The sequence below is a fragment of the Durio zibethinus genome, chromosome 20 (genome assembly GCF_047325235.1).
Source record: "Durio zibethinus cultivar Kanyao isolate XHJ-2024 chromosome 20, ASM4732523v1, whole genome shotgun sequence".
NCBI lineage: Eukaryota > Viridiplantae > Streptophyta > Magnoliopsida > Malvales > Malvaceae > Durio > Durio zibethinus.
Genome location: NC_143181.1, coordinates 14547501 through 14557500, shown reverse-complemented (window position 1 = coordinate 14557500; position 10000 = coordinate 14547501). Strand labels below are relative to the sequence as shown.

General features: G+C 51.6%; 1 pseudogene; it reads right to left on the bottom strand.

Moving 5' to 3' along the window:
- LOC111315196 (18S ribosomal RNA) overlaps window positions 1-1428 on the bottom strand; it is a 1757-nt pseudogene extending 329 nt beyond the window's left edge.
- Window positions 1429-10000: the final 8572 nt, after the last annotated feature.

Sequence of the window (10000 nt, the reverse complement as noted above, 5' to 3'; positions counted from 1 at the left end):
TTATTGCCTCAAACTTCCTTGGCCTAAGCGGCCATAGTCCCTCTAAGAAGCTAGCCATGAAGGATCACCTCCGCGTAGCTAGTTAGCAAGCTGAGGTCTCATTCGTTAATGAAATTAACTAGACAAATCACTCCACCAACTAAGAACGGCCATGCACCACCACCCATAGAATCAAGAAAGAGCTCTCAGTCTGTCAATCCTTACTATGTCTGGACCTAGTAAGTTTCCCCGTGTTGAGTCAAATTAAGCCGCAGGCTCTACTCCTGGTGGTGCCTTTTCGTCAATTCCTTTAAGTTTCAACTTTATGACCATACTCCCCCCGGAACCCAAAGACTTCGATTTCTAATAAGGTGTCGGTGGAATCCTAAAAGTAACATCTGTCGATCCCTGGTCGGCATCATTTATGGTTGAGACTAGGATAGTATCTGATCGTCTTCGAGCCCCCAACTTTTGTTCTTGATTAATGAAAGCATCCTTGGCAAATGCTTTCACAGTTGTTCATCTTTCATAAATCCAAGAATTTCACCTCTGACTATGAAATATGAATGCCCCCGACTGTCCCTATTAATCATTACTCCGATCCCGAAGGCCAACACAATAGGATCAAAATCCAATGATGTTATCCCATGCTAATGTACACAAGCGTAGGCCTACTTTGAGCACTTTAATTTCTTCAAAGTAACAGCACCGGAGGAACGACCCGAGCAATTAAGTCTAGGAGCACATCACCGACAGTAGGGACGAGTAGACCGGTGCTAACCGTGAGATGGACCGGACGACCCAACCCTAGTTCAACTACGAGCTTTTTAACTGCAACAACTTAAATATATGCTATTGGAGTTGGAATTACTGCGGCTACTGGCACTAGACTTGCCCTCCAATGGATCCTCGTTAAGGGAATTAGATTGTACTCATTCCAATTACCAGACTCAAAGAGCTCGGTATTGTTATTTATTGTCACTACCTCCTTATGTCAGGATGGGTAATTTGCACGCCTGCTGCCTTCCTTGGATGTGGTAGTCATTTCTCAGGCTCTCTCTCCGAAATCGAGCCCTGATTCTCTGTCACTTGTCACCACCATAGTAGGCTACTATCCTACCATCGAAAGTTGATAGGGCAGAAATTTGAATGATGCGTCACCGGCACAAATGCCATCCGATCCGTTGAGTTATCATGAATCATCAGAGCAACGGGCATAGCCCACATCGACCTTTTATCTAATAAATGCATCCCTTCCAGAAGTCAGGGTTTGTTGCACGTATTAGCTCTAGAATTACTATGGTTATCCGAGTAGTAGATACCATCAAACAAACTATAACTGATTTAATGAGCCATTCATAGTTTCACAGTCTGAATTAGTTCATACTTACACATGCATGGCTTAATCTTTGAGACAAGCATATGACTACTGGCAGGATCAACCAGGTAGCATTCCTTCAGGACGTTGGCACCGTGTGGGCCTCAACGCACCGATCGAGCAGCAGAGAGAGCCCGATGCGGAGCGCAAGCGTCATGCATGTCAAAAACGTGAAATGCATAGCATCGAACGAATGAAGGCCGAGAGCCCTCGCTCGCTAAACATTCTGCGTCTGAGAGCACGATCGAATGCTGGTGCACCAATGCAGCCACTGATGATTAGGTGGCGTGCTTGGAACACTGGCCACAATTAACGTCTGACCCGTGGCCCCTTGGGACACGAAACGGATGAGGGATGGTGAGACATCCGATTTCCATTGATTTAGGTATGCAACATAGGATCCCGATCGTGCCCCCTGGGTATGACGACCACATGGGGGGAGATTGAAGAGGATGACGGGTTGACAGTTCGATGCATCGAGCACAGAGCCTACCAACATGCACAGCCATAGCACCACTCATATGCCCATTACGTACAAGTGGCAGCATCCACGCACGCCGGTCCACAACCCACCCGATCGATTACTCGATGAGCGAACGGAGGAAATGAGGTGATAGGCCACGCCACAACCGCTTGGCATGAGAAAAACACGAGCAAGGGCCACGAGACTGCCCCTGCCATCCGACAGGCAACAACAAAGTGACACCACCAATGCTTGGCACGGCCGAGACCGCATGCGAGAGCTTCGTTGATACCACCCCAGGGGGATGTTGCTCGATTCAGGGACTTGTTCCTGGGGTCTCGAGCAGCGTCAGTTGCTTGCACGGCCTCGTCGAGGCCTAGGCATTTTTATGGTCGACGAGAAGGGACTACGAGACCATCGAATATCGAGAGACTTGATCGAGCCAAGCCCGCAACTGCGGCTTCAACTCGCACCACCCCAGGGAGCCATTGCTCGATTCAGAGACTTAGTCTGGGGTCTAGGGCAGCATCCGCCACGTGCACGGGCTTGAGCTCAGATCTCCTTTTTTGCATGCACACCAATCGATCGAGGCCATGGGCGCCTGCCGGTCACCGGAGCAACCAATCACCGGACAAAATGGTCAGAAGGCAAGCACGACCTGTATTTCGCTCGAGGGACATTGCCCTGGGTGTACGCAATGGGAGACCCATCACGCACACCAACTCCCCCCATTGGGGGAGAGGGGGTGCCGGACCACCACCCCCTAAAGAGCATTAGAGATTTTACAGATATGCTACCAATAGATGTTAAAGTGTCTGAAACGGGGACACTTTTTCCAAACAGGCATATCCCGCATCGAGGGTGAGCAGGTGCCGTTGGTGGTTGGGGCACGTGCCCACACCAAGGGCCAGCGCGTGTCGATGGTGGTTGAGGCAACTGCCCACACCAGATCAAGGTATGTGCCCACACCAAGGCCCGACGTGTGCCGATGGTGTTCGACACAGAGGCCATCTTCTACCGATGGTGGTCGAGGTAAGAGCCCGCACCAAAGGCCGGCTTATGTCGATGGTGCCCGAAGCAACCGCCCACACCAAGGCCTAGTATGTGCCGATGGTGCTCGAGGCAACCGCTCGCACCAGGGCCCAACGTGTGCCGATGGTGCTCGAGGCAACCGCTCGTACCAGGGCCCAACGTGTCGATGGTAATCGAGGCAACCGCTCGCACCAGGGCCCAGCGTGTGCTGATGGTGATCGAGGCAATCGCCCACACCAGGGCTCAGCGTGTCCCGATGGTGATCGAGGCAACCACCCGCACCAGGGCCCAGCGTGTCCCGATGGTGATAGACCAGCGTGTGTCGATAATGCTTGAGGCAACCGCTCACACCGGGGCCCAGCGTGTGCCAATGGTGATCAAGGCAACCGCCCGTACCCGAGCCCAGCGTGTGTCGATGGTGTTTAAGGCAACCGCCTACACCAGGGCCTAGCATGTGTCGATGGTGATCGACTAGCATTTATTGGTGGTGTTTGAGGCAAACGCCTGGACCAGGGCCCAGCATGTGTCGATGGTGCTCGAGGCAACCGCTCGCACCAGGGCCCAATGTGTTCCGATGGTGATCGACCAGCGTTTGCCGATGGTGCTCGAGGAAACCGCTCGTACCAGGGCCCAACGTGTGTCGATGGTGATCGAGGCAACCGCCTGCACCAAGGCCCAGCGTGTGCCGATGGTGCTCGACCAGCATGCCGATGGTGATCGAGGCAACCGCCCGCACCAGGGGCCATCTTTTGCCGATGGTGGTCAAGGCAAGAGCTCGTACCAAGGCCCAGCACGTGCCGATGATGTTCGAGGCAATTGCCCACACCAGGGCCCAGCATGTGCAGATGGTGATCGAGGCAACCGTCCGCACCAGGGCCCAGCGTGTACCGATGGTGTTCGGCACAACCACCCGCACCAAGGGCCATCTTTTACCGATGGTGCTTAAGGTAACCGCCCGCACCAGGGCCCAGCATATGTCGATGGTGCTCGAGGCAACTGCCCGTACCAGGGCCTAACGTGTGTTGATGGTGATCGACCAGCGTGTGTCGATGGTGCTCGAGGCAATCGCCTGCACCAAGGCCCAGCACGTGCCGATGGTGTTCGAGGCAATCGCCCTCACCAGGGCCCAGCATGTACGGATGGTGATCGAGGCAATCACCCGCACCAGGGCCCAGCGTGTGTCGATGGTATTCGACGTGACTGCCTGCACCGGAGCTAGCGTGTCCTGATGGTGTTTGACATAATCGCCCGCACCAGGGGCTATCTTCTTTCAAGGGTGGTCAAGGCAACCGTCTGCACCAGGGCCCTACGTGTGCCGATGATGCTCGATGCAACAGCTCACACCACGACCCAACATGTGCCGATGGTTGTCGAGGTAACCGCCCGTACCAAGGGCCGGCTTGTACCCGATGGTGGTCGAGGCAACTGCCTGCACCAGGGCCCAGCTTGTACCGATGGCGGTTGGGGTAAGTGCCCGTGTCATGCCCTGGGCAGGCGTGCCAGGCACATCAGGTAGACCAACAGATGAGCCAGAGGTTAAGGCTTGCAGACCAGGCGTGCTAGCGGGTATCTGTGCGTAAAGCCTAGCAAACAAGTTCAAAACAGCCGCTTGACTTGCAGGCCAGCTCGTGAGACCAAGGCCTGGCTTACAAACTGCCCACACCACATCCAAAAGGGCGCAAGGTGCTAGACACGCAAGGGAAGCTTCTGGAAGTAGGTAGGAGCATCATAGCAGATTTGGTTGACCCTGAAAATCAGGAGTTAGCATCCTGATTGATTGTAATCTGTATAATCCCTTGATTTTAGCCTTTATTCTAGGATATTGCTGGAGCCTCAACTATAAATAGAGGGTTGCTCCACCCTTATTTGTACACCATCAAACACTTCTGTTTTAGTGAATACAAGAGCTTTTCTAGAATTCTATCGTTTTATCCTGTTTCTCTTTAACTTGTGTAATCAGCCCTTCCTGTTGTTCTAGTGCCTGCACGCTTGTGTTTTAGGCTGACTTAGGCATAAAGAAAGAGATTCCAAGCCTAAAGCCGTATGGATTCTGAGTCTAAGGTCGGAGCCCATGACAATTGGTATCAGAGCAAGTTCGATTCTGTGTGTTCGAGTTGTGTAGGTTAGATCGTGATTGAGGAGATGGCATCCCAAAGCGACGTTGCTAGCCAACAACCAGAGGTCCAGGACCATGGGCGTGGAAGAGGCAAGAAAGCCAGTTCTAGAGATATCTAGTTTACCATGGACGGTAGGCTGGCCAAGGTGGAGGTGACCATGGGTGACATGGGGGAGAAGCATGAGGAAGTAGAGACTCACATTGCATCACTAGACTCTATGGGGGAGGAGATCCAAAGTGAGCTGAAAGCTACTCTCAACAAAGGCTTGGATGTGTTCACTAAAAAGAATTAGACCTTGGAGGCTGAAGTGCGGACCTTGCGTGATGGCATAGAGGCCATGCGCCAGCGGATGGAAGAGCTTACCAGAGAGCTCGTTACTTGCAAGATTACCATTGGGAATGGCATGTTTGCTGGAGTGTCCAAATCCAGATTGGATGTCCCCAAGTGTAAGGAGTTCAAGGGGACTAGGATGGCCAAGGAAGTAGACAACTACCTATGGGGTATGTAGCAGTACTTTCAGGCAATGGGCATGCAAGACGAGACGATAAAGGTAAGCACCGCTGCTATGTATCTCACTGATGTAGCCTTATTGTGGTGAAGGTGCAGGTGTGATGATGTCAGGTGTGGGAGTGCCAAGATTGGAACCTGGACAGAGTTCCAAAAGGAGTTCAGAGAACAATTTTACCCGGAGTATGCCAATGATGAAGCATGGACAAAGTTACGCAAGCTGAGCCAGCAAGGGGACATAAGGGAGTATGTTAAGAAATTTTCTGAACTGATGCTACAGATCTCGGATCTAGGTGAAAAGGATGCCTTATTTGCTTTCATGGATGGGCCGAAGTCGTGGTTGAAGCATGAGCTACAAAGGAGAGGAGTTCATGACTTGTCTAAAGCCATGACTACTGTCGAGGCCTTGATAGAGTTCAAGCCTCTAAACAAGTTCGAGTCTTCCAAGCCTAAGGGTAAGGGCAGGGATGATAGGGATCGGAAGAAGCAGTCCAAGGGGAAAGATCGTGATCGGGAGTCCAAGGATAGAGACTGAGACCGTTCAACCAAGGATGGCAAGAGGAAACCACCAGCAGGCAAGTGGAAAGCAAAGGGGGACTTAGAGCCACTAGCATGCTACCTATGTGGAAAGAGCCACATAGCACGTAATTACCCGCAGAAGGGCAAGCTGGCTGCTGTAGACAAGGAGTCTGACGAGGAACCAGAGTCAGAGGGAGCAAAGCTTGGGTCGTTGGTGCTCAATGCTGTCCAGAGTAAAAGGAGCCGTAAGCCAAAGGGCTTGATGTTTAAGGATTTGATGGTTGCAGGTCAAAAAGTGAGCGCACTGGTGGACACAGGTGCCTCACATCTTTTTATTTTAGGTGATAGAACCCATAAGCTCAGACTGAAGGTGCAGAAAGGGATTGGTACCATTAAGACGGTGAACTCCAAAGAAGTTCCAGCCATTGGAGTAGCACGGGGAGTGGAGTTGCAGCTTGGAGACTGGAAAGGCAAGGAGACCATAGAGGTAATACCCCTTGACGACTATGAGTTTGTGATTGGGTTAGATTTCCTTGTTCGGATTAACGCCCTCCTTGTGCCTTTTGCCAATTATGTTTGCATCTTGGATGCACGGTGCCAATGCCTAGTGCCATTGAAGAGAGGGTCTGGAGTTGGGTCGCGGGTGGTGTCAGCCATCCAATTTGCCAAGGCGATAAGCAGACAAGAAGACACCTTCTTGGTAGCCCTGAAATATGATGAGCCAAGGGAGAAGAAGATCGAGTCACCCTTGGAGGTGCTAAAGGTGCTGAAGACCTTTAGTGATGTGATGCCCACAAAGCTACCTAGCAAGCTACCACCTAAGAGGGAGGTGGACCATAAGATCAAGCTGGTGTTCGAGGCCAAGCCACCAGCTAGAGCCCCTTATCGAATGTCTCCACCAGAGTTGGAAGAGTTGAGGAAGCAGCTCAAAGAGTTAGTTGATGTTGGCTTCATTAGGCCATCGAAGGCACCCTATGGTGTAACGGTTTTATTCCAGCGCAAGCATGATGGGTCATTGCGGTTGTGCATAGACTACCGGGCTTTGAACAAGCTGACCATCAAGAACAAGTACCCCATCCCACTCATTGCAGACTTGTTCAATCAACTTGGAAGAGTAAGGTGGTTCACCAAGTTGGATTTAAGGTCGGGCTACTATCAAGTCAGGATTGCAGAGGGAGATGAGCCAAAGATAGCATGTGTCACTCGGTATGGTTCGTATGAGTTCTTGGTGATGCCTTTCGGACTCACGAACGCTCCAGCAACATTCTGCACCCTTATGAACAAGGTACTTCAGTCATTCCTTGATCGGTTTGTTGTGGTTTATTTGGATGACATTGTGATCTACAGCCAGACTTTGGGAGAGCATGTAGACCACTTGAGATAGGTGTTTGAGGTGTTACGGGCACACAAGCTATTTGTCAAGAAGGAGAAGTGCTCATTCGCCCAGCTGGATATCCCGTTCCTTGGCCACATAGTGGGAGGTGGTAGGATACGCATGGATGAACGCAAGATACACGCCATCCTGGAGTGGCAACCGCCAGCCAAGGTCATTGAGTTGAGATCGTTCCTTGGGCTGGTTAACTACTATAGGCGCTTCATCAAAGGTCACTCAGCAATAGCCACGCCATTGACTAACTTGCTCAAGAAAGGAAGAGCATGGGAGTGGAGCGCAGGGTGCCAGGAAGCCTTTGACAGGTTGAAATAGGCTATGATCGAGGAGCCAGTCTTGGCCTTGCCAGACCATGCCAAGCCATATGAGGTGCATACGGATGCATCGAACTTTGCCATAGGGGGCATGTTGATGCGAGAGGGACGTCCAGTCACGTTCGAGAGCAGGAAGCTGAATGAGACTGAACGCAAGTACATGGTCTAAGAGAAGGAGATGGCTGCAATGGTGCACTGCTTGCACACTTGGCACCATTACCTATTAGGGTCGAGGTTCATGGTGAGGACGGAGAATGTGGCGACCAGCTATTTCCAAACGCAGAAGAAGCTATCCCCCAAGCAGGTGAGATGGCAAGATTTTCTTGTGGAATTTGACTTTTAGATGGAGTACAAGTCGGGGCGGGCGAACCTAGTGGCAGTCGCCCTGAGCAGGAAGGCTAACCTTACTGCCATTAGCCAACCAGAGGGGTCACTGGTGTCGTGCATCGAGGAGGGACTTGCGCATGATCCTATAGCCAAGGCTCTGATGGAGTACGCCCAGTAAGGTAAGACTAGGCAGTTTTGGATGCAGGATGGTTTGTTGTACACCAGGGGCAGTAGACTGTTTGTGCCGTAGCACGGGAAGCTCCGCAAGGAAGTTTTGCAAGAATGTCATGATTCAAGGTGGGTTGGACACCCAGGAGTGAGCCGCACCTTGGCGCTGATCGAGGATCGGTACTACTGGCCACACATGAGGGATGATGTGAAGGCCTATGTGAAGACTTGTCTTGTGTGCCAATAGGACAAGGTGGAGCTCAAGAAACCAGGCGGTCTTTTGAAGCCATTGCCAGTGCCAGAGCGACCATGGGAGAGTGTTTCTCTGGACTTATAGTCAGTCTACCCAAAGCATAAGGGTTTGGAAGCATCATGGTAGTGGTGGACAGGTTTTCCAAGTATGGAATCTTCATTCCAACAACCAAGAAGTGCCCAGCCGAGGAGGCAGCTCGATTGTTCCTGAAGAACATGGCTAAGTACTAGGGAGTGTCGAGGACCATTGTTAGTGATCGGGACGGGCGGTTCACGGGTAGGTTCTGACTGAGTTGTTCAAGCTGTTGGGGTCAGACTTGAACTTTTCCACCAGCATGCATCCGTAGACTGATGGGCAGACAGAATGAGTGAATGGACTATTGGAAGTCTACCTCAGGCACTATGTAAGTGCCACACAATGGGACTGGCCAAAGCTACTAGATATTGCGCAGTTTTCCTATAACTTACAAAAGAGCGAGGCAATGAACCAGAGCCCATTTGAGGTTGTGACAGGGCAACAACTACTAACACCCAGTTCGATTGTTGCAGGTTATACAGGGCTGAATCCAGCAGCATACAAGTTTGCCAAGGCATGGCAGGAGCAAATTGACTTGGCCAGAGTTTGTCTACATAAGGCGGCCAAGAGGTTGAAGAAGTGGGCAGACCAGAATATGCAGGATATGCAGTTCTAGGTTGGAGACTTGGTGTTGGTGAAGCTGCATCCCATTGTGCGCCATAGGGGGCTGTACAAAGGCTTAGTCTAGAGGTATGAGGGACCTTTTTGAGTAGTCAAGAGAGTAGGCAAGGTTGCCTACAAGCTGGATATGCCACCCAGGCCGAGGGTACACCCGGTGTTCCATGTGAGCATGCTCAAGCCGTTCTATGAGGATGAGGGAGATCCAGGACGGGCATAGTCAAAGCGTGCACCATTGGGAGCAAGAGCCTCATATGAGAAGGAGGTCCACAGCATCATCACTGATTGGGAGGTGAGACGGAAGAACTATCAGCCAAGACATGAGTACTTGGTGCGCTGGAAGGGACTTCCAGACAGTGAGGTGAGCTGGGAACCCGTAGAGGACTTATGGCAGTTCGGGGACCAGATCAGGCAGTACCATGCAGAAGACACAATGAAGACATTGCGTAATCAGGTGGGGGAGAATGTCACGCCCTGGGCGGGTGCGCCAGGCACATCAGGTAGACCAGCAGGCGAGCCAGAAGTTGAGGCCTGCAAACCAGGCGTGCTAGCGGGTATCTGCGTGCAAAGCCTAGGAAACGAGTTCAGAATGCTCGCCCGACTTGCAGGCCAGCCTATGAGATCAAGGCCTAGTATACAAGCTGCCCGCACCACATCCAGAAGGGCCCAAGGTGTTGGACACACAAGGGAAGCTTCTGGAAGCAGGCAGGATCATCTTGGCAGATTTGGTTGACCCTGAAAATCAAGAGTTAGCATCCTGATTGATTGTAATCTATATAATCCCTTGATTTTAGCCTTTATTCTAGGGATATTGCCAATAAGTTGTAGCTGGAGCCTCAACTATAAATAGAGGGCTGCTC